The sequence below is a fragment of the Triticum urartu genome, chromosome 6, assembly GCF_003073215.2.
Source record: "Triticum urartu cultivar G1812 chromosome 6, Tu2.1, whole genome shotgun sequence".
In the NCBI taxonomy this organism is placed as follows: Eukaryota; Viridiplantae; Streptophyta; class Magnoliopsida; order Poales; family Poaceae; genus Triticum; species Triticum urartu.
Window position 1 is genome coordinate 387,635,871 of NC_053027.1, and position 24,765 is coordinate 387,660,635.

The following is a 24,765-nucleotide window of genomic DNA, read 5'->3' on the forward strand; positions in this document are numbered from 1 at the left end:
GCTGTGATAACACGGGCATAAACATGACATGCACCACATTCATAAATCCGGACAACGTTAGCTAGGCAATCACATCGTATTTAGCTTCCGGCTTCATAATGAATTTCCAGTTATCAACATCAGAACCCAACATCTACGTCCATGCTATTCCCCCACCACAAGCTTATATTTGTACATGTTAGTTCTATATCGAGTTACTTTCTGAATGGTGATTTGTGATGGACTGATAGGACCATGCTTCAGATGAAGTATAATTTTTGTGATCACAAACCATGGTTAGCAAATTTCGAGTCATATAAACAGTTATTTATAAGTAGAAGTGGTAGGACTGCAAGGATAGTTTTCTCACAGCAAGAAATGGAGGAAAATATCTAGGTTTCACAAGCAATGAAGCTAAATGTTGCACTTTGCAATCAAGGGAAGTTAATATGGGTTAAAAGACCTGAGCTGGGCTGAGCAAACTGAACAATAGCAGAGACTGGATATTCAATGGGTGCTTAACTGCATAAGTTAGCAAATACTAACCGTGAACTTCTTCTCACTAAGAAAGGAAAAGGCAGCCACAATTTCGCTCTGTGAATACAGCTGGAGGGTTGTAGCTAATGAAGCCTGTACTTCTGATCCTGATGATGTGCTGAGAAAAACCAACTTCAGAAGCTCTATCGCATTGGCAACTGCTAAAGATTTGCATCCATATCTTCTAGTAGTTTCATCTTTGTTGACCTTAATGATGTTTTCATCAGATGCACAGGGACCGTCCATGCTGTTACTAGCATGGGGTGCATTTGATTGTCTAGGCAATTCTGCAAGCTCACGTGATCCAGCTTCTGGAACTGCAGTGCTTGTACTGGTAACACCTTGCATAACCTGATTAATTCAAGGTGAAAGATCGGTATTAACCAAAACATAGGTTGGAAGTTCAGGTTAAATGACAATTACTTACCTGCTCTTTCTGCCCACTTGGAATTTCCTCGTTGGCATTATTATCATTGTTGCACTTTGCATTATTAGGCTCAGCTTTCCTGGTCTGGTTCACGTTTTCTACTCGGATGAATTCAAGGACTTCATCAAGTGCATTTTTTATTTCTGGATCTTCAAAATAATCCCAATTGAATATCTCAGAATCTGAATCCACACAGTTCTCATGACTAGAATTTGACATATGAGAATGGGATTCCCTCTCTTTCGATCTCCTTTCCTATCTGAGAAGGCTACAGATTCGGACAACAGCTTTTCTTATATTTATGTTTTTATTTAAATATGCCATCCTTCTACGACATGTAGGTGGTGCAGCTGGAAGACCAGAGAGAGAATTCCATTGACATTTGGGTCCGCGTGCTGCACAAAATCTAGTGTAGATCATCAGCAGTTTTCTGCAGATAATAATAACCAATCAGGCTCCAGCGCGATGGGAAACATTTTTTTAGCTCCGTAGTAAGGTCTGTAGTAGGTGCAGAACGAAACTATACCTGTCAGATTCATATGTCCACACGAACTTCTTACCAGTGGATGATGCATAGATGCTCCCTGGTAATCCCTCATCCAGGGTAGACTGGGTTGATATCTTTCCAGAGGATCCACTGGCTTCAACTTTTTGTTTAATAAACCGTAGGGTAACCTTATTAGCAGATCTTTTCCTTTTCTGACAGATCGATCCAGAACTAGCTCGTTGCTGCTTTTGTGTAGGAAAGATGAGCTGTCTATTCTGAGAGTACGAAACACAAAGCACCTACATTAATAGAAAAAATCCTGCCAGTCAGTAATACTGAATAGGAACTAATGGACAAAACAAATCAGATATAAACAATATTTCAACTAGGATAATGAAACAATCATAACTTAAGAAACAAGCAGGCAGTGACTGCTGGCAGGATAAGCAATTAAGGACACTATTACTAACTGAAACTGAAGAAAAAATACAAGAAAATGCCTTCCTGACCATATAATCTTCACACCTTATGAGTAGCTTACGTACACATATCAGACAATTAGCAGTTGTATATTTTTATTGTACCAACACAATGGAAAAAAAGTCCTGCGTGTTGTGCTAATTAAGATATGGTTGCTTGAAAAAATCATGGCCACATGTGAAGAAAGCCATAAAAGGAAACAAAGGTGAACATCCTGTGTGTTGTGCTAATTAAGGTATGTTTGCTTGAAAAAATCATGGCCATATGTGAAGAATAAAAGGAATAAAGGTGGACCTGTGTTGGAGATATGCTACAATTGCTCCATGATTTTTCATGGTTCATTAGTATCAACAAATTATATGCTATGCATGTTGAATCTTCTCTAAGTGTGGTCCAATACATTAAATCCTGTGCCCTAATATTACCAGACCTCCACCATGAACAGTAGCAGCCGCCACAACAAGCAGCAGGGCAGAGAGCAGCAGCAGATGCAGATGCAAGTAGGAAGGACCAGACAAGTGGAGGCTGTTGGGGTATGCCATCAGGCCTAAGTACTCTCTCGAGTTCCCTCCTTCCCTTCCTGTACTGTGGGTAAGATGTGAAAATTAAAGGTCCAATGACCGGCAGCAGTAGTCGGGGTTTGCAATATGGCCTGAATCCCCTCCCTACCTACCTCCCACTGCGGCACTGGGCTCAGATTTGTTGTTCAATTCCATTTATAGTATCATACCATGAGCTAGTTAACTGGCCAATCACTGGCCGATAGCATTCTCAGCAAAGCTGATCTCCGGAAACTAGCAGAAACAAAGGATCCTCACCCCTAGTTTCCTTTCTGTTTGGTTAGCTAGGCAGTTTTGTTTTTACTTGTTTCATACCTTTAGTCTTGGTTTTTAGGACAGCCACTTTTGGTGGTTTTGAATACTTTTGCCACCTTCTTGACGGTTTCTTCTAATACAAAATAGCATGCATTTAAGTACATGTTCGGAAAAAATGTGCCACATAAACTTCGAAGAGCACACGCATGTGCATGGCAGAAAATAAGTCAAATGAAGATTCACTAGGATAGGCTTAAAGAGGCCGTCCGCCCGTCCATCCCACAGTGCAGAGTGTAACAAGCAAGCCTGCCAAGTTATGAATTTTGTGATGCGGAATCGAACTTTAACCTTGACAAATCAAAAGAGCCAGACTGCACATTTTTGTTATGTTAGCTTGTCAAAATTATACTCTTAGTTATATGAGGTCAGCCATATTGTATTACACCCTGTTTGGATGTTGGAACTAGACTTGGAACTCAGGAACTGAAATCGAGTCTTCTGAATATCGGCTGTTCGAATGCTATTAGGATCTGGAAGAGGAATTGGGGGGGGGGCTTGCAAAGTACTGAGCCATAAACACTCTGAATTCTTTGTAATTGAATGCAAGATCTGCTTGCTCGAAGGCCACCCCCACTTCCTCTCATATCCGATGCCGTGCCTTTGTCAACCTCCACCAACGGCCACCAGTCAGCCTGTGTCCCCTTGACCACCTCCACAGCCCCCCTGCCTCCGTCATCTTCTTGCTTCTTCCCTTCCTTCCATCAGGATCTGGTACAGCATCTCCATTCTCCACCTCTGGCCGCCTCCTCTATTCTCCCCTCTGACAATGGTTGCTTCTTCCTCCACCTTTGAGTTATTAGGTGGGGATAACGCTCAGATGGCAGCCTGTGGCACTGACTGCAACCAGCAAGATCTCAAGTACATCCGACATCATGAACTGTTTCTTCCTCCTCCCTGTCTTCGGCTCGGGTGGCAACAGCCCATAGCCTCTGCCGCCAGCCAGCTCCCACCACCTCTTCTGCTTCCACCGGGGATTCACGGTGAAGCCACTCGACCACATGTGTGATTCCATTTCTCTGGCAGCCAAATATGATTTGGTTTTGGGTGGTGACCAATATGTTATCTGTGGATTCTTTAGCAACCAAACAGAAAGTTGAATTGTAAGCCCAATTCTATTTCAACTTGGAAACGCATTGAGCCTCCATTTTTACAAACTCAATTCAACTGTGGTAGCAAACCCAAGCAGACATTTAGTAGAAATAATTCAATATCCATTTCTACCCCAATAAGAAGAAAAATTGAATTAAATTTCCTCCAAAAGTCCAAATACAAAACTACAGTTCTTGTTATCCTTCGGAATTTACATACCATGCCCCTAAGATATTTGGATCAAGTTATTACTGCCTTTGGTTTTCTATGTCTCTAAAAACATCTAGCGGGTCTTATTAATGTTCCTTTGTATGAGCAGTTGAACACATTTGGACTTGTTCCTGAAATGCTTTCTACTCTCTCAGGTGGTACTAGAGCAGCACCCACCTTCCTGTGCTCAGCATTCGTCGCATGCCCAATTTCCATGACAAAGGGGGCTCATGATGGAACTTACTACCGTGTGGTCAAGTTCCATCTTGATTACAGTATGTAAGAAGGGTGTAGACCATAGGATTGCATAATGTAGTGCATATAGATTTTTTTTCAAAAGTCAAACTTTGATCAAGTTTATAGAGAAAACTATCTATATCTGCAGTACCAAATATATAAAATATGTAACTATATCTTATGGTGAATGTAATGATATATGTTTGGCATTCTAGATGTAAATATTTTTTCTCCATAAACTTGGTCAAAGTTTGTGAGGTTTGACCTTTCAAAAAATCTATATGCACTCAATATGGACTGCCCGAAAACACAAAGTTGTAGAAAAGAACTAGCATATAAGTTCAATGGTAGTGCAAAACCAAGTCAAATATTATTCAGACTAATGCTGCAGATAAATTGCCCTCACATGAAGATGGAGGGAAATTACGAGCTCATACCTGCTCTAGAGAGAGATTCAACTCTATTGCGATTACAAGACAATCTTTGAAAGGAATTCTCCCCTCCTCACTGATTTTTCTAATACGCTTTTGTAACTCCCGCCGTTATTCAATAGTCATTACTCTACGAGAACTCCACGAACGAGGATGAGAAACCTGCATTAAACATGGTACTATATAAAGCTCGATGAGGTAGAACTGCCAATGCCAGAAAATATTGTTTCCAGATTATATAAAAAAAATGGCAATCAGCAAAATGCTTGCAGCTGGCAACATTTATGATAAAAAAGAGCATATTAGCAAGGAACTAAAAAGCACATATCAGTATGACAATATCGAGATCCTGGAAAGCAGGTTTTAAAAGTGCCGACACTGTTGACTAGATTTGGGCAGCAGCAATGCAACACCAAATCATGAATATTGATGGAGCAGTTAACAGCAGTAGCAGCCAAATACGATACTGAGATATACTCAGAAGGTAAAATTGGAAGGCCGCGAATTTATAAAACAGATCAGCATTGGACGTTCAAATGAACAGGAACATCTTAGCTGAAAGGATCTTACAGGCAAAACCATTTACCACAACCAGAAAGGACAATGAAATGCAAGATGTGTAGAGAATGAAACATAAGTTAGTGTAAACAGAACTATACAGTTAAGTCAATGATGCAGCAGTCAAATTTTGACAAATATATATACACATTATTTTCAAAGTACATAACGGGATAAGAAAGAAAATGAGCATTTAAAGATGGTAACAGGTAAATCAACAGTAAAATATTACTCCCTCCGATCCATAATAAGTGTCGCGGTTTTAGTTCAAATTTGAACTAAAATAACACTAATTATAGATCGGAGGGAGTACTATTTTGAGATAATACTGCAACAATGCACAGCAATGATAACCAACCTCAGGTACAGCACAGCCAGGGAAGGCACTTAACGGCTCAGTCAAGCCAGCTGTCAGATAGCAGTACTCTAATGTTTCCCAGTAAGCATCAACAAACTCCTGCTTTGAAAGCACAAAATCATGCCGAATTTTTGGACGATGATTCAAATTAACATGTGATGATGGAAGAATTCTTCGTATTGGTTCTTCAATATAAGGCCTGAGCTCCATTGAATGTGTAGGCGCAGCATCTGATGGTACACCTGACTCATCTACAAGTTCATTTGCAAGTTGGAGCAACTAGCAAACAAAGCCACAGAAGTGCAGAACTGGGTCATTACAAGTCCGCTGCGCCCTAGTGAATTAAGATATCATGGAAGTTGAATCGCAATAAACATGAAGTTGACTTTGCTAAATAAGATCATGCATCAGGCACTTATCAACCTAAAAGAACTTCAGGTTTGTATTCTTAGTTTTTTCCTTTAAAAACTTCTAATTTTCTAGATTCTCGCAAACATCGAAGACACGGAACATTACCTTGAGCTTATCTAAAATATTTATTAAGTGTGAGAGTCGTCCCTTAGCATGAGTATCCATGAGCTGGTTGTATTCCTCGGTAGGAAGTTCTGAAAGCACCTTAGTTATCATGTTATCGATCTTCTTGGCTGATCCCACAACTTGTAGAAAGAGTTCGACAGGCATTTCATTTATAGCTGCTGCCATCGAAAATAACGGAGATGATTGATTAAGGTCCTTGGCATGCTGCCCTTCTTCAGCATAACCAGCTGGTATGCAGCAACCTGGCAAACAACTAACATATACCCACAGAAATTTATGGAACAGCTTCACCCGGATCATTTTTGCACCTATAAATCCATTGGCATGCATAGCTTCTATTATTAACGGTTTGTTATCTTTAACTCTGCGTGAAATCCTCAGACCAGGTATGGCTGTCTTATGTTGATTTTGCTTCAGTTTAGCTGCTGCACCAGAACGAGTTTCAGTGTCAAAGTTCCGCTGCCTCATCCTAATTTGATCAACAAGTTCTGGTGATAAGTCCCCAACAGAAGAATGAAGTATTACATCAATGAGACGATTGCGGGTGTAGCTTGTAACCAAAGGGACACTGACTTTGATACATTTACAGCTGCCCTCTTGCTGAAGCTTATTCAACGTGCGAGCCAATGTTTTCCTATCCATCATTTTGCCATTTTCCTTCTCAAGTCTCTCTAACCATTTATGTAACTCCACCTTTAGCACAAATTTCTTTTTCTGCAAAGGAAAAAAAAAGGTGCAAAACAATGAAATGCAAGAAGACATTCAGGAGTGCATGAACATGCATGGACATGACCGTGTGTACACAAAAGAACAAAAAATGATGTTACTTCTTGCAAGTCCTACTAAGATAACTATGAAGTGCTTTCATTTATTACAAATAAAAAAATGAAGAGGAATAAATAAATGATAAACATGAAACATTAAAAAGAAAGAAGGATGATAGTCTTGTACTGGTACCATAGAGCTGTACTTCCCAGATAGAAGCATGCTGGTATAAGGAATATTAAGGCCAGAATCCACAGGCTGACATAGTTTTACATGGGATGATGTAGCCTCCTATAAGCCATTCTAGTTTATCAGCATCACCAGAAAGCATTTTACCATAGATATACACACCTACCTGTTCATTTTTACAATTTATCGTGAAATTCTGGTGGTTTTTATTGAAGCATGACATATTAGAGAGGCAATGCAACCATCCCAATATCACATGACACATGGGATACACAGGGACACAGCCATATCAGTCTATCACCTACAGTGACGCCACAGTAAGGAAAGAGGGAAGCTATTGTTAAGAAAGACGGAGAGAAACCAGACGAGGCTGTCTGCTCGATCCCATTCGTCTGTGGCTGCTGACGTGTCACGAATTCAACAGAAATTCGTGAGAAAATGAGATAAATGAACCCTACAAGAGTGTCTTAAGATGGTAGAATGATTTATAGATGAATCAATGGACCCGAATAACTTAATAGGGTGGTAAATGACAAAAGGAGTGACTTCTAGGGAAGGGGTTTGGGTTTCTTTTTCACTAAAAGAACTCTTAATGAACACATTTCAGCAGTTTCAAATGATTAGTGCACGAAATGAATAGATAATTGAAGTCCTATTAAAAAGGGTAAAATGAGAAGGGGATTTTGTGGCTTATGATACAATTGCTGAAGACAACATATTGCACAAAGTAATTTAATTGTAATTACTAGTATTTACAGAAGCATAGACCATGTTATGTTCCTGTAAATTGTAAAAAAAAGTGCATGAAAATGGTTACAATACATAAACTGAGCTCATGTTTGCAAAAGCGATGCAACTAAAGGTACGCAAGTAGGACACAGACGATGTTAATGTTCTTGTGAACTTGTGAAGTGCATCAAGTCAAGAGCGAGCGTTACTTCATGCCAAGATCAAGCACAGTAAAAGCAGTAATTTAGAGCACATTTGTATTTGAACAGATGGTTCATATGAAAAAAAACTGATTAACGAATACTTAGCAAGCACCTTCAACATGTGTAGAATCCTTCTCTGTCGTCGATCATCAGAAGTTGAAGGGGGGCACCGATGCTTCTTCCGACCCAAAGCAAGTTTATCTAAAAGAGAAGAGAAAACATGTGATTATCTGCATTTAACTGACCAGTATTTCCTCTCTACAACCCATATGACCTAAACATGTGGTTTTGTGCACTCTACACATTTTAATAACGCATCCATGTATTTTGAGGTTCATTTTTTGTAATTTTCTACCAACATTTATTCAGAATGGAAATAATATATAGGTTGACTGGCACCAAAACGGTACCAGTAGATTTGCATTTCAAAGTTCTTTTCACGATCATGATTTTGCCATTACTAAAAAAATGTTCTGTGAAATAAATTAATGGTCAAGATTAAAGAATACCATAGACCATTCTAAGTCAAACTGTGTCTTAGAGAAACAATGGAGAGGCTGAGAGGGTACATACAAAAAGGGCAACAGATAAATAAAAACAGGAAATATTTTGTACACTCAAGGTTGCTGCAATACTTATTGATTGCAGACATATTAGGTAAGAATTCCCTAAATGTTGCAAATGTGTGAAAATCATGAAAGAAGTTTTGAACTATCTGAAAATTTTAGGGTAAAGGGTGTTCGAAATTTCATAGTATTCAGTGAATATAGATTGCATAGTGTTCACAGAGTATGTCTTTTTCATATCACACAAATACAATGGATTGTGATCTTGAAATTTTGTATGTTTGTAGAATATACCCTTCCATATGTGATAATTTTGGGAACTCATGCACATGATTTTGTTGGATCTATGAGTGGACATAACTCAAAGCTGTGGAAGCCAATCATAATTAAAATTTTGTGGAAAAAATAGTGAAATACCATAAAGCTTTTACGGCAGCTTGCAGTTCACAAACAAATGTAAAGCGCAGAGAGAATACACAGTTAGCGACAGGAATTTAGATTACTGTACCTTGTTTAACTAGTTGGGAAACTCCAACACAAGCTTCATGGCTGCTTTGGAGAGAATGTCCAACTTGCTCATCATGGCATTCCGCTTCATACAAGAGTTCATTATTGTTGCCATGAGAGCTATGAGAATCCAATCCACTAGATGGAACTAGTGACCACGAATCGGAACGCTTGACATGATCACCTGGGAGTGCCTCAAAACTTTGCAGAGCAGTACCAGATTTGTAGTGCAAAAAGTCTTTTGAAGTCCAAACTCGGTACTGAGATGTCTTATCTGAAACTTCAGCATCCCAAGTCAAATTGAATCTTTGGCGCATGGATGACACTCTTTTATGAAGCCTTCTTGAATTCTTATGCCCAAGACGTTTGCCAAGCTGGTTGTGTGTAATATGAGAACACAAGTTACTAATTTCAGGAAATACAAATAACTAATTTGCCACATTAGATGAGATAAACAACACCAATGTGTATTACATAATGATGTGCACTAAAGATGCCTTGTATATTCACCACCAACACCACATTGTTGGGTTCATAGTGCAAGGACGTTTTGTGGCATGCAGCTAATTTTTCATTAGAAACCACAATCAGAAGGTTATTGTATTGGCAAGAATGTTATGCCATAAAGAAAAGATCATGTGTCATTTTTAAGTTTTGCAGTAAATGAAATTTCAATAAATAAATTCGTTAAGGCCATGCAGTTAGAAGCAAAAAAAGAAGTACTAATATAGGCACAAATACGCCTGCTAATAAAACATTAAGACACATGTTTATGTCCAAGTATAACCAGAATTCTGCCAGTAGTGCCATATGACACTATGACTAAAACCTTTTAACAGTTGTGGGTAGCAAACTAGCAATAGATAGTCTGCAGGCCACTATACACGTTGTATTCCTGATAGTGCAGATGTTGAACTACAGCTATGATTATTAACACTGGAAGTCCTTTTGAACTGGACAATGGAAATTCTCACTTCCTTGAATATGGATTATGGGGATTTGTCATAACGATAATGCAGACCATATAGGTACTGAGAAAGATATTTAAGTGGATGAACACTATCCAATCTGTTGTAGCACATCAAAAAAATAAGTTTAAAACCAAAGTAAGCTGTAAAAGTTTGTTTTCAGGAGCTTGTCCTATCTTGACGTGGGAAATTATTGATGTCCTCCAAGTTGCTAAATTAACTAAGCAGTTGCTAAAACAACCAAATCTGTCAACATTTCAATCTGGTTTTGACTCGTAACCAGATTCAAGTATTCAACTATCAGAGAAAAGCAGTACTCCTGGAAATGAAGCAATGTGTCAAAGCTATGAAGGAATGTAGCGCACTGTGTGGTGCTGTTGGAAGGTTCAGAGAAGTACCTCGACAAGGGTTATACCTTTTGACCCTTCAGCTTTGATCATATCATATATACAGTTCTCTAATGGAAGCTCCATAACTTGATCAGTTGCCTGGCGTTTCTCGCCAATTTTGTAGTCTTGGGTTGTACTTTTCGACTGGAACTCAACTGGATCAAATTTCTTCAGCAATCGTAAACAGCGAACAACCTGAAAAGGGTCTAGCTAGTTCATTAACAAAGTATGCAAAAATATAACAAAGTAATAGAGTACAGCAGGGCGGAGCATTGCAGTTGAATATTCTGCAGTCTTATGCCAAATAAATTGTGTTCTTGCAGCTCTGAAAGAAGCATTGCAATTGGAGAATGCCCAAAAGGTGGATGGAACTGCTTGAATTAATAAGGCAGTTCGTAATCACTAAGGCCATTCATAAGCTGTCTATATATGGTTTTATTGTTGTTACATATGTATGAGTTGGAGGGCAGGCCTGGCGCAGTGGTGAAGTCCTCCCCACTTGTGCCAAGAGGTCCTGGATTTGAACCAGCCTCTCTGCATTGCACTTTGCAGGGGTAAGACTAGGTTCCTATAATCCCTCCCCAGACCCCACCTTGTGTGGGAGCTTCTATGCACTGGGTCTGTCCTTACATACGTATGAGTTCATAGTTGTCTATCCATGACTGTATCTGTCATGGTGGTGTCTCTAGTCTGGCCTTTCCTGTCTTTAAACTGGATAGTACTGTCTGGGCTCTGGAATCACCTTATGTGTTCTGCTTCTGTTTATTTGAGGAAATATGGACCTGGGGCTTGGGGGGAATTGAATCTTCAATCTAAAACAATATGCAAGTTTCCAGCAGGAACTGAACAAGGGAATGGAATAATGCTAGTAACAGTAACTAGTGCCACCTAGCACTCGAGCGTTATTGGAGATCCCAGGAAGAACAGACTTCCAACAGATAGATAATTTGCTAATTAGAGATTCATGGGCAACCACAAGAATGAACCCTAAAAAATATGAAATAATGGCATAAATAATAACTGAAAATAACAATGAAACAGGAGGAAACATTGACATCACCTTATCATCAACTTTGGCATCGAATTCTTCAACAAGCTGTGCATCTCTTAGCCTATGCAATACCTGAAGAAAAAGAATCTCAAAACACTCCATAAGGAAGGAAATAGGGAAATAGAGAACATCTGCAGTAACCAATAATAAACAAACCTACATTTCTCCATGCTCTGTGTCCATATGCCATCTTATAATCCAGATCAACTTTTATATCTGACACAACGAAAGCCTAAAGCGAAATAATTGCCCCAGGTTAGCAAACGTGCAAATCAGAAACAAATAAAACAGAGTATCAAATGGAAAAAGAAGAGAACAACTAACCTTTCCACTGGCATTTTCAAGTTTTTCACATATGGCTTCCATTGCTGGAAGATAATCATGAACAGATATGTCATTCTTCAAATTTACAGCCAAAGCTCCATCTTCTTGCAAAGCAATGTTGGTCTCTTCATTGCTCCCCAGTAGTTCAGGTTTTGTAATCTCAATTCTTTGTTGTGAATTCATATTCATGTCTTTGGCATAACGGGACAGATATAATGAGTTGGTGTTAATAACCTGCTTATTATGTGAAACCTCTTCCCCCTCAGCCCCATTGTCTTTCACCTTTATGAGAGCTGATTGTCTAACTATCAGCCGCTGTGATACAAGGCTTTTTACAATAAAATGGAAGTTGTTTCCTTTCATGTGAAATTTTTTGCATAGATCATTCTGTGTTACACCAACAGTCCTATTATGACAAAAGGTAAACAAATATCACAGGCGTTATTACCAAAGTCATGATATCTTGTTGCCAATTTGCAAATTCATATATTATCGCGAAGAAAGATAAAAAAAGAAAGCAGTAGCAATTGTGTTGGAGAATGTGGTTAAATTTGAAAAATGAATTTTATGCTACCTAAACTTGATAAGTGAGAGCAAGTAGTCCTGAAACTTTTAGCGGCCAAAGGGAGATGCCATGCCAACTTTTACCAGATCATATCTATCACTCCCCTTAAAACGTGTCCAAGGGAGCCAATGTCGGCCTGCCAAAGCAAGATAGCATGGAAACTCTGACACAACTGAACCTGCCATTTGACATGTGTGGTCGTATGTGGGATGATTGGGGGGGGGGGGGGGGGGGGGGAAGTAAAATCGAATAATTTCCCGCCGGACAAAAATAATTCTATAGCACACACATGAAAACATCCCAGAATGAGGTTCATATGTACACCGAATAGGGAACATTCTCCAATCTTCATAACTAAAATAATCACGGAGGCATTGTAAAATAACTGACTCAATATTCAGAAGCTCCTAAGCCCAAAGAATTACAAGATCACAGGTAAGTCGGCATAAATGTACAAAAATTAAGGGGGCCAGAAATTCGGCACAGATTAATAGAAAACAAAGGGGAGATGTAAGCAACCAATATGATACTTTGCTCAAATGTACATCGGAGCGCACCTGCTTGCCCCGACAAGCTCTAGCGCGGCCTTCTGGACGGCACTCAGAGCTCCGATTTAGCGAACCTGTGGCCATACATCCCAAGGAAGTTGTCCCTGAGCGGCGCGCTCGACACCAGCCGCACGCCACCGCCCGCTCTGCCTCCCCCACGTCCTTCTCCGCCGGGTCGCCGGGCGCGACGGGCGATCCATCCCCGTCGCCCACCACGAGGCTGATGACAGGGAGCGCGAGAAGGCGAGCCCACAGGACGCGCTTGACGGCGGGGCTGAGCGGGAGGCCGGCCGCCTCGAGCGCCCCGCGTAGCGCCGGCCAGAGGTCGGTGACGGGGATTCCGTAGGAGAGGCGGGCGCACACCTCCTCGAGCGCCGCCGAGATGAGCGCGTCCATGCCCGCAGCTCGAGTAGGAGGCAGCTGTTTCAAGGGGTTAGGGTTTTGGCTCTAGCCGCATCTGTTCCGACACACGATGGGGACTGGGGAGTCTGAGGTCGGGGGAGAGGAAGCTTAAGCGCTACGACGAGTTGAGGTCGTTCGCCGGTGGCCGCGCCGGCGCAGTGACGGCGAAGGCCGGTGAGAACGTGGTGATGGTATAGGAGTTGGACTGTCGATACGTTCTGGGCTTAGGATTTCGGCTTAGCGAAGAAAATTGGTACAGTACGGCCCAAGTAGGCCCAACACTGGCCATTTCCAAAACAGACTCCTGAGTACTCTGTCTGTCGCCCAAAACCTAAAACCCCAAACCTTGCTGTGATCCAATTCCACCCCCGAAAATGGCAGCCCTCGCCTCCCTTCTCCGCCGCCGCCGCAGCCGCCGCGCCGACGTCCTCCTCCGCACGCTCTGCGCCACCACCACTGCGCCCCCCCCCCCCCTCACGTCCTCCGGCCGCCAAGACCCGCCTCCGCCGCGAGTACGACGCCGACCGCGCCGTCTCCCTCCTCGAGGCCATCGACACTGCCTCCCTCTCCGCCGGCTCTACGCGCCATGCGCTCTCCCTTGCCGCACGCCGCCTCACCCGCGCCGGACGGCATGCTGATGCCGAGGCGCTCCTCTCCTCCCACATCCCAGCTTCCCCAACCGAGCCGCATCTCTCGGCCATCCTCTGCTCATACGCCTCCGCCGGCCTCCCCGAGAAGGCCCTCGAAGCCTTCCGCTCCGCCGCGCCGTCCCTCCCGTCCCCCATCTCCCCGATGCCCTTCAACGCCCTCCTATCGGCCTTCGTCCGGTGCTGCCGCCACCGCCGCGTCCCGGTCAAGGAGTTCTCCATCACCCCCAACGCCACCTCCTACGCCATACTGGTGAAGGCTCACTGTATGGTCCGCCATGACGCCAAGGCTCACGAAGTGATAGCCCGGATGCGTGAGGAAGGTATCTCGCCGACCACCACCATCTACACCACAATGATTGATTCCATGTATAAGCAGAAGAAGGTAGAGGAGGCCCAGACTTTGTGGAAGCAGATGCTGGAAAGCGGATGCAAGCCAGACCATGCAACATATAATGTGAAGGCCATGCACCACGGACTCAATGGCAAGCCGGAAGGTGTTCTCCAGGTGATGGTGGAAATGGAGGCCGATGGAGTAAAGCCAGACACCATCACCTACAATTTCCTCATGACTGCCTATTGCAAAGATGGAAAGATGGAGGATGCCAAGGCGCTGTACCGTTCGCTAGGTGACAAAGGGTGCTCAGCGAATGCAGCCACATATAAGCACATGCTTGCAGCGCTGTATGCTCATGGCGATTTTGATACTGCCATGAAGATTTTCAGGGAAAGCATGAGCTAGCACAAGGTGCCAGACTTTAAGACAATGAAAGGATTTGTTGAAGGATTGGCAAAGGGAGGCGAAGGAGGTTATTTACATGGTGACGAAGAAGTTCCCTGACACTATGCTGTCTGGGTGGAAGAAGCTGGAAAAGGAGCTTGGGTTCTGCTCGGATAGCGGAGATACAACCCCTCACGCAGAATGTACAGCTGAAGAACCAGTCTCTGAGTCTGAACCTGCTACCACCGAGGCACTTGAACTCAAAGATTCTGCTGCTGAGGAAACGGGTGTGTCAGAAGAATATGATGGTGATGAAACGCCTTCACCTGAGACATCCACTGATGAGGAAGTGCCGAGGGGTCCTGCTTAATTGAAGAGTACTTTGTTTCAGTTTGGTTAGAATGTTTGAATTGAGCTCATTCTCAACATTGAAGAATTGTTAATGCTGCTTTGGGGAGAGGTAAACACTAAGGTGTTGCTGTTTTCGATAAGGGCTCTTGGGATGCTAACGTGAATAAGTTATAGGATTATGTCACTTTGGAATTAAGAGTCGGCTGTCACTCTCAGCAGTGTGCGCGATGTTAGGAGATATTGTTCTGGTGATGCTTGTCTTAACTAAAATCATTGGGCATTGCCATTTTATTATTATTATGGTTTTGTGTATCCAGGTTTACTTTGTATCAATACTACATGGATGTCTGAATTATTATTAGCAGGGAGCGTGTGCAGTGAGACCAGCACCACTGCAAGTGAGTGAAGTGGTCACTTCACCATTAACAGTGTCAGTGTTGGCGCTGGTACTTTGTCTTGTCATATCACGGAGTAAGAAGAGTTTGGTTCCTGCTTTGCTTCCATGAACTACCTGTGGTAATAAGAAAACTGCATTGCAGATGGTCTGATGTTTTGGAGTTGTGTGTAGTAAGTTATTTCAGGAATCTGCAGCTGCCATGTTTGCCAAATCATGCGGCTGTAAATACCTCGTGATCAAAGAGCCCAAGAAATATTGTCATGCACATTTTCCACGTAACTCTTGTCTTGCGATGGCTTTGCATAATTAGAAGAACAGTGAAATGGTAGTAACTTGGTAGTTTGGGTAGTCAGCATTTATTTTCCATAATAACAAAATTGATGTCGGTTAGACTTTGTTTTTCTTGTAATTTAAAAGGTTTGCCGAGAATGTGAAATTCGAGTACAACAGGTGTTGAACTGAAAACAATTTGCTAGAAATAAGCTGAATTAGAGAAGCAGGGTGGGGCTGTTTTTCTGAAGCTGTGACCTGTATTGCTGCTCAAAGATATAGTATATACATCAAGTCGCTCTCTAACTGAACCAACCACCACATTGCTGCTCAAAGATATACATACATCAAGTCGCTTGCAAACTGAACCAACGACCACACGACTTATTATCATCGACGCACACACAGGCAAACATGCGCTAGTAAACTCTTATTATTACATGATCTGCCGTGTGCACACCAGAAGAACGGTGACTACCTGCTGGAGATGGGATCACTGCTTTTCGAGGATGCGGGGGTAAAAGCGGATAGCCAGGTAGTCGATGCACAGGGCGATCATGCCGACGCACAGCACGCGGAGAGCTCCGGCAGCCGCAGCCCGTCCATTGAGCTTCGCAGCGGTGTAGCCCAGGGGGATGAAGAGGACGACGACGATGCCGGTGATGGCGACCTGGTGACCGCCATGATGGTCACAGCCGAGCCGAGGATGTTGGCCACCGCTGCTGCCGCAGCCTTCTTGACGGGGCCGAACTTGTCCTCGTTCGCCCCCGCCACCTTCTTGGCAGCGTACGCGGTGACGAGCTCCGTGGCGATCGCGTTGGTCGTGGTGACCACAGCGGCGTACATGCCCGCGGCGGTCATCTGCCCCGGGATGACCCCTGCCACGATGCTCACAGCAAGCATGGGAGCAGCTGTGCTGATCATGCCGCCGAGCAAGTAGCAGAGGGCCACGGTGCCCAGCCACCCTTCCTCCATTGATATGCTGGTGATGTGTGAAGGAATGTACTTGCAATCAGAACTCGAGGCTGGGCGGAGATATTTATAGGCGGTCAGCCTAGTACCAACGTGTGTCGAGCGAGCACGAGTTCAGCCAATTCAACCGCACCGAGGTTCTTTTCCGCTTTTCTTGGGTCCCACCAGTCGGCACAACCCTGGACCCACTAGAATTGTGGATCTCTGGACCTGGGTGGCCCTAGTGTTTCCTTTCTGTTGGGTTTTTCTTTTTTCCGTCGGTTTGACTAAATGTGAATCTGATTAATTCCAACTCAAACATAATGATGTTATATATCTTTTTTGGGTAGAAAAATCAAGTCATTTGGAATCTGCAATTTGGCACTCATCCACACACTCACGAAAACCTGCTTTGGTGCCGTTCTTGTCAGAGGCAGCCGCAAGAAAAACAAAAGTGAGGCCAACACATACCAACTGATGCCTTGGCCCGTATTTGTACAGTATGGATGTACGTGTACACGATGCGTGTCCAACTAGGGGGCATTTTTGTACCAATATTCCAACTGTGAAGCATTTTTTTTGCAAATACTAGTACAAAAATACATGGCCGTAATTTCAGCTGCTGGACACGCCGACATAACCAGTGGGTGTAGCCAGTTCAGGCATGTTCAGTGGCCGAAAACTTGACGCAATGCAACATTTTGGGATAAACTTTGACAGAAAATTATACATGGGGATAGCTTTTTTGTAATTTTTTTTAGAAAAGGAGGATGACCCCCGGCCTCTGCATCTGGAAGATGCATACGGCCACTTTATTGATTATTCTCGAAGAGCTTTTTTATACTTAGTAAGTAGTGGCTCATAAGTCAGTTGTAAGGAGTTGGATGAGTGTTTCATGCGAAAGCACTAAGGGCATGTACAGTGCTGTCTAGTCAGCAGTCTGTAATGGATGTCACATGGGATATTTTTCTACGTGGAGGCAAGAGAACGTGGAGAGAGAACGAGGGTGTCTAGAATTTAACAGACGGTCGATTTCCCTGATATATCGCTACTTACCGACAGACATTTTCCCATTGTACGCTCAGCCGTCTTTTAAGTTGACGCTTCCCTATCAAACTGTCGTATCCCCGCTACACGAACTCTTCTAATTTTTTGGTCCTATAGATAGCCTAAAAAATATACAAAGTGTTTGTAAGCCTGTCTATAGATGACTTGGAGGATCGCTACAGACAACATGTGTCGGAACTGATGTACATGCCCTAAGGCGAAAGCATTTTAAGAACAAATATTGTAATGCCGTGAGAGTAGACCTCTTAATGTTTTTCTTAGCCGCTTTGTGGTTTTGTCTGCAACTTCCTTCTTAATCAATGAAATGGCAAATCTTTTGCCTTGTTTTAAAAAAAAAATTAAGAACAAAAGGACACCAATCATGCGATGTTGTGTGTGCATTTATTGCGCCTGCAAGTGGTTCAAACAATAGTAGTAGCAACTCCAAACCCCCAATCTCGTTCCAAATTCGAAGGGCAAACCTTTCCGGTAGGTTCACAAACACAGACGTGGAGCTCGTAGGTGGAATAACAATTAATTAAAGCTGTGGCACGCATCGGTGCAAAAGTGTGTACATAAGGATCGCCTCCAGGTCATCGGAAGCGAATACGTTTACCATGGCTGGCAATGCGTGTAGACCAGGTAGAAGGAAAATTCGGAATCTCGACCTCCTTCGGTTCCTCCCTTCCTCCCTCCCGGACGGGGCTTATGGAAAAACGTACTCCCAACTTTCTCTGGGCTTCCAATTTTGCTGTGGATCATCATCATAACATCACATCAGCAGGAGCAACTGGGGTCGATGGGCCTGAGTTGGAGCCTGAGTATTGCCCCATCGAGTTCTTTGATGAGGTTAGAGCATGACAATGTGGGAGGGGCAATAGTATGTAATGCGTGGGTAATCTTCCTTCCGGGCCAAGCCTGCAGATTAGTAAGTTGGGTAGGTGTCGTGTCACGCGTCCATTCTTTCTAAGGAAATACTCCCTCTGCCTCAAAATGTAAGACCTTTTTTACATTATCTAGAGAGAGGGCATGGCTAAAAAGGTCAAAAAGTTTTGTTTCTCGTACATACCATTATGCATATGGCAATTGGCACAGATCAAAGCGTACGACTGTGATGGTCCTCCCCAACAAGTAAGGCAGCGATTTTTGCAATCCATCCACCATCACTTTTGCCCCAGAGCCTTGATAATGTTCTACAACCCTTGTAGGCTGTACGTTTTCCAGGCCAGCATTAAGAGCTGGGCTAGATTCAGCACCTTGCGCCGAAGTGTGAGCAGCTGTAGTGCTAGCAGTCCTGCTGCCTCTTGCATTGGGTTGCTTCCTGTTTCTCAGCCCATCTGATGGCAATATCTCAGCATTGTTGCTCATAACCACTGCTGCATCAGAATTTGGTTCTTCCCCAAGATGTACTCTTAAGCCAGAATCTGCCCCCAGCTTGGATGCCAAAACCGAAGCTGCAGCAGCTTTTGCAGCTGGATCAAGATCATATTTCTGCACATGTTCAAGTTGGGATACACTCTGTCATCATTTAGTACTGTTGTGTCAATGCCATGATAAAATTCTATCCCAAGTAATGAGCTCAATGGCTTGACCAATGACCGCTTACCTGGATAAGCTGTTGGGTAAGGTAATAATTTGTCCGTTCTTTCAGTTCATCAATCTTATATTTAGGAACGGAGGGAGTAGGTTAGTATTGGACAAGATTAACATTTTAATACATATCACAAGATAACATTACTGCCAAGATCCTTACTAGCAAAAAGAAAGTTGTCAATTTGTCATTTGTGTATCTAAACAAGCATGGAGACTTTGCCGGCCGCGGCTCCAATCATACAGTGTTAAATTCTAGTAGAGTTCGCCACAGCCATCTAAAAATTCCTTTGGTATAATCCAGTAATTAACTTTATTAGTTTTTTCTGAGAAGAATTACATTATTTTTTAGTAAATAATAAACCACAATTAGTTAAAATATGTTGATTAACCTTGTTGGTACCACGTTAGGTCGAATCAATTGAAATGCGGCTGAACTATACACACTGGCGCATGCATGGCTGACACATGTGGGCCATATTGATTTGATAGTAGGGCTGGATGTGTGGTGCAGGTTGCGCGCGTATAGAGTTAGGATAAGGCCAACTCCACCGCGCGATCCCAAACGGACGTCCGTTTTGTCCTGTTTTTGTCCCTTTGGGTAGGGATTTGGGGTCGTGTCTGGGCCTGTCCTGGGATGCGGTGGTCGTGCGCCCAGCACGCGGCCGCATCCTTTTGCCCCATCCTGTCCGTCAGGGCCAAGAAATGCCCAAATTTACATTAAAACTACTTTCGAACCCAAATAGTTGTCTGAAAATTAAAATAGTTTTACAACCCAATTAAAATTGTCTTTAATAAAATAGTTTTACAATCAAATCGAAATTGTCTTGACTGAACATAAAATGGAGAAATACATCTATTGGTTGCCAATGTGATCCCACACGTGCTCAACCAAGTCATTTTGAAGATTCACATGAGTGTGCCAATCACGCATCTCACGGTGGAATTGGGCAAACTGTTCAAATGTGGCCGGGTCTTGGTGTAGGGGCTCAATATTTTCATCTTGGTAATCAAATCCTTGGTCGAAGATACTCTCATCCCGCTCGTCCTCGACGATCATGTTGTGCATGATCACACAAGCAGTCATCACCTTCCAAAGCTTCCCTTCATCCCATTACAGTGCAGGGTTTCGAACGATACCCCACCGGGATTGAAGCACACCAAAAGCACGTTCCACATCCTTTCTAACACTCTCTTGCATTTGGGCAAATCTCTTTCTCTTCTCACCTTGGGGTTTCGAGATTGTCTTCACAAAAGTTGACCACTGAGGATATATACCATCTGCTAGATAGTATCCCTTGTTATAATGGTGGCCGTTGATCTCAAAGTTGACAGGTGGGGAGTGGCCTTCTGCAAGCCTCGCGAAGACTGGAGAACGCTGCAGCATGTTGATATCATTGTGAGAACCTGCCATGCCGAAGAAAGAATGCCATATCCAAAGATCTTGTGATGCCACCGCTTCTAATATGACAGTGCACCCGTTAACATGCCCCTTGTACTGGCTCTGCCAAGCAAATGGACAGTTCTTCCACTCCCAGTGCATACAATCTATACTGCCAAGCATACCTGGAAATCCTCTAGCTGCGTTGGTCGCCAACAATCTCTCTGTATCAGCGGCAGTTGGCTGCCTCAAGTACTCTGGCCCAAAGACCTCGATCACAGCCTGGCAAAACTTGTACATTGACATCAGACATGTTGTCTCACTCATACGCACATACTCAACCACCAGATCGCTTGGAATTCCATATGCAAGCATGCGGATGGCCACGGTGCATTTCTGATAGGAGGAGAATCCAAGCTTGCCAAGGGCATCCGTCTTGCACTCGAAGTATGGGTCATGAGCAACCACTCCCTCTCGGATACGATTGAACACATGCCTTGCCATACGAAAACGGCGACGAAATTTATCCGGCCTAAAGAGCGGGGTGTTGGCAAAGTAATCTGCATAGAGCAGGGCGTGGCCTCTCTTCCTGTTGCGGTTCAGGTTGGGAGCACGGCCAGGGACTGGCCCCCTGTACCGAGAAAGCTGCCGTTGAATATGGTCGTGAACGACCAGTGCAGCCACCACAAGATCGTCATCATCCGACGACGAATCGTCCGATGAACAAAGGAAGTGATGGAAGAAAAACTCGTCTCCACTGTTCATACCTTTGTTGGCAAAAAGTCGAACACCTTGCGGTCGTGGTGGCGAAGAGGCCGCGATGATCACCTCGACGCAACAGGGTGGTTGCCGGCCGGCTACAGGCCGCTCTGGAGCTCTCGTCGGAATCTGCCTCGGCCGCCGTGGTACGTCGCCGGCAGTCGTGTCCGGCTCTGCCACCGGCAAGGACGGCCACGGCCAAACCTCCTCCGATCGACGACCAAAACTACGGCGGAAGCGCGGGCGTGGTGGCGGCCATGTCGAGACGTGGTTTGGTATGGACGGCGGGGGGGGGGGGCTGCGCGGTGACGAGGCGGCCGGAGAATAGCGGCGGCGGCGGCGGCGGGGCGGGGCGGGGAGAGAGGGTGAAGCGTTGGGAGCGGAGGGACTGCTAGTGTCCCCGACAGGCAAGCCAGGGGAGGACAAGCGCGCGCGTCCCGCCCGTCCGTGTGGTGTCCGTTTCATCCCAAAACCGGCGCAAGTTTGGGCCAGAAATGGATCGAAAGCAGACACAAAGCGGATAAAAGTCCGTTTGCTTCCGCGCGCTAGGCTGCCTTTTTTGTTTCTTTTACCCCAAACGGACGAGGTCGGACAGGATAGGGTCGCGTGGTGGAGTTGGCCACGCGGAGAGAGAAAAGCGGGTAGGTAGACGACCAGCGCAGGCGCAGTGCATGCATATCCAAAACTAGCAAGCTGGTGGCCCGTCCATCCCCGCCCGCCTTCCCTTTCAGCACAGATCATCCTCATCATGTACGCACGCTGGACCTCCAATCCCCTCCCACCAATATGCCATTCCCTATCATCATATTGCAAATCCGTTCGGATCCCGGCAAGATGTGTAAAGTTTCCGGTGAAATCATCCCGGACTTGGAAGTTGGAATGCTGCCGCTGGGGTTGAAATTTTTAGAACTACTCTCCAGTCTCCACAGCGCAACGGAGCGTGCACTCGACGCCGTGGGGTTGGCGGGCACAGAAATTTTAACCCGGAGATGTCAATCCCTTCGCTTCGCGCCTCTGCCATCCAATTGTTCCCTCTCCTTGTCCCCGGTGACGGACGATCGGGCTGACCCCCACCATACTGCACCGCCAGCCAACGCCCAAGGCCAACAAGCCGGAGTCGCACAGTGCACGGTACAGCTTTCGTACAATGTACATGGGAGTGCTTGCAAGTTGCTGCTCTGAACCCATGGTGGTGATGACATGCATGATAATGATTTTTAGTACGCCAAGAGCAAGCCACCTGAAGTTTTCGCTGTGGCAGATCAGCAGTAGCCCCCATCATCAAATGTCTATCGTTCTTGAGCCTTTTGATTGAAAGCGAACCCTGATGATATTAGATCATTTTCAACGTCAACCCGTAAATTTTCTTTTACATCCGTCCATAGATATGGGACCAGTCCACGGGCTTGGATACTGACAACCGATATCCAACGCTATCTTATATGTCCGCTAGCAAATCCAAATTCAAACTTACTCAATCCACACAGCGCACTGGATCACACCAACTTCGGATTGCATGTTTGATCACAACCGAAAAAAGCCAAGTATGCTTTGTTTTTACATGTCTGAATCCAAAAGAACATCAGTCCGACAGTCCATGCAATTTTCTGTCCTGCCGGACCGGCAATCCCACTCGGGTACTCCCCGGTCAAGGTGTCGTCGCCGTCGCATAGACAGCCTCTGCATCCTCCTCCATCACCTCCGTCGCGTCCTCATTCTCCGCCGCCGCCAACTGATTTTTCTGCCGCTGCAACATCTGGTACCAGACGGATTGCGCAGTCCTTCTTGCATCGGCATCCAAAGAGTCTACATTCAAGGTCAACATCATGGCGTCCTCCGCATTGGCGGCGATCTTCACTTTCTTTTCCCCGAGCACGACATTCCTCTCTTCGACCATGGTCCTCCTCTTTTCGAGTTTGAGCTACTTGTCCGTCGACTCCATCAATAATTTGAACCTCTCTGCCTTCTTCTCCTCCTTGATCTCCGACCGCTTAACGCATACCTCCTCCTTCTTCACCAAGATGTTCTCGAACATCTCCGTCAGCTTGGCCGCTGCACCTTCTTGCTTCGCCATTTCCTCCTCCCACTTCTTCCCCCATAAATTTCTTCTAACCTTCTTCGGCGGTTCTTGGGTTGGGCCGATAGGGTCATCGGGTTCTTCCTCGTTGGCTTGGCGGCAGTTTTGGCTTTGAAAAAGTTCCACTTTGATTGCCCATTATTTCAACCAACAATGCATGATTGTGAAGTTTTTCTTCTCCAACTTCTGCACACGAAACAAGCACGAGAACGTTATAAAACAATGCATATCCGGTTAGTGAGTAACAAAACAAATACATGTCCGGCTAGTGATCAACAAAACTATGCATGTCCGGCAAGTGAGCAACAAAAGAAGGCATGTCCGTCTAATGATCAACTTACTTGCTCGGTGATTTGTACACCGCTAGGCCATTTGCGATGAGATGCTTCAAGTGCCCGCAATACTTGGACACGGCCACTTGGATGGTGTATCATAGATGGTAGAGGGACTTCCATTCACAGTTGCGGATGACTGCGTCGGAGTAGGACGCGAAATATTTGTGTTTATGAAACCATATATGAATGTTGTTCCAAGAGGTTGTGCCCTTTTGCTCCGTGTCATGGAGAGGATCAAGGCTAGTGGCCAATCATGCATCGCACAACAACTCGTCCTCCCGCATGTTGAAGCTTTCTCCTCTACCCTTCTTCTTTGGATCACCGGCTGTATCAGCGGATCATCGTCCTCGCTGTCCTTACCCTCCTCCTCATCCTCCTTCCCATCCGGCTACTGCTCTTCGGCGACCCAGTGTTGTTGTTGATGTGTGTCCACGCCCATCTGATTGTAGGACTGCCGCGTGCCTGTCTGGGTATAGTACTGCTACCGATGGTAGTTGCTGGAGTAGGTGGGATCCGAGCCTTCCACTGTCCCGTCCTCATAGCCCTCTCCCCCTTCTTCGCCTCTGTCATGGATGATGTCGAGCATCTCCCTGTCCCGGTCGTCATACGCCGGCTCCCCCGCTCTAGGCATTGCAACGAACATCATGCGGGCACCCATCTGCTCCCCGCCCGCCGCCCGCGCTCGGACGAGCTGCGGCGAAGAAAGCTCGGAGAAGAGCGGCGTCGCGTTAACGTCGACGATGTAAGGCACCCTACCGACGGGGGTTTCGAGCTGCTTGGCGGCGTAGTAGTACGGAGGCTTGTAATCCTCCGGCCATGGCACCGTCT

At 44.7% G+C, this 24,765-nt stretch overlaps 2 pseudogenes; one reads left to right on the forward strand and one right to left on the reverse strand.

Annotated features, from left to right (window-relative positions):
- Positions 1-1,168: 1,168 nt before the first annotated feature.
- On the reverse strand, positions 1,169-13,673 carry LOC125513660 (annotated as a pseudogene).
- Positions 13,674-13,754: 81 nt separating this feature from the next.
- LOC125513661 lies at positions 13,755-15,482 on the forward strand (annotated as a pseudogene).
- The last annotated feature ends 9,283 nt before the right edge of the window (positions 15,483-24,765 follow it).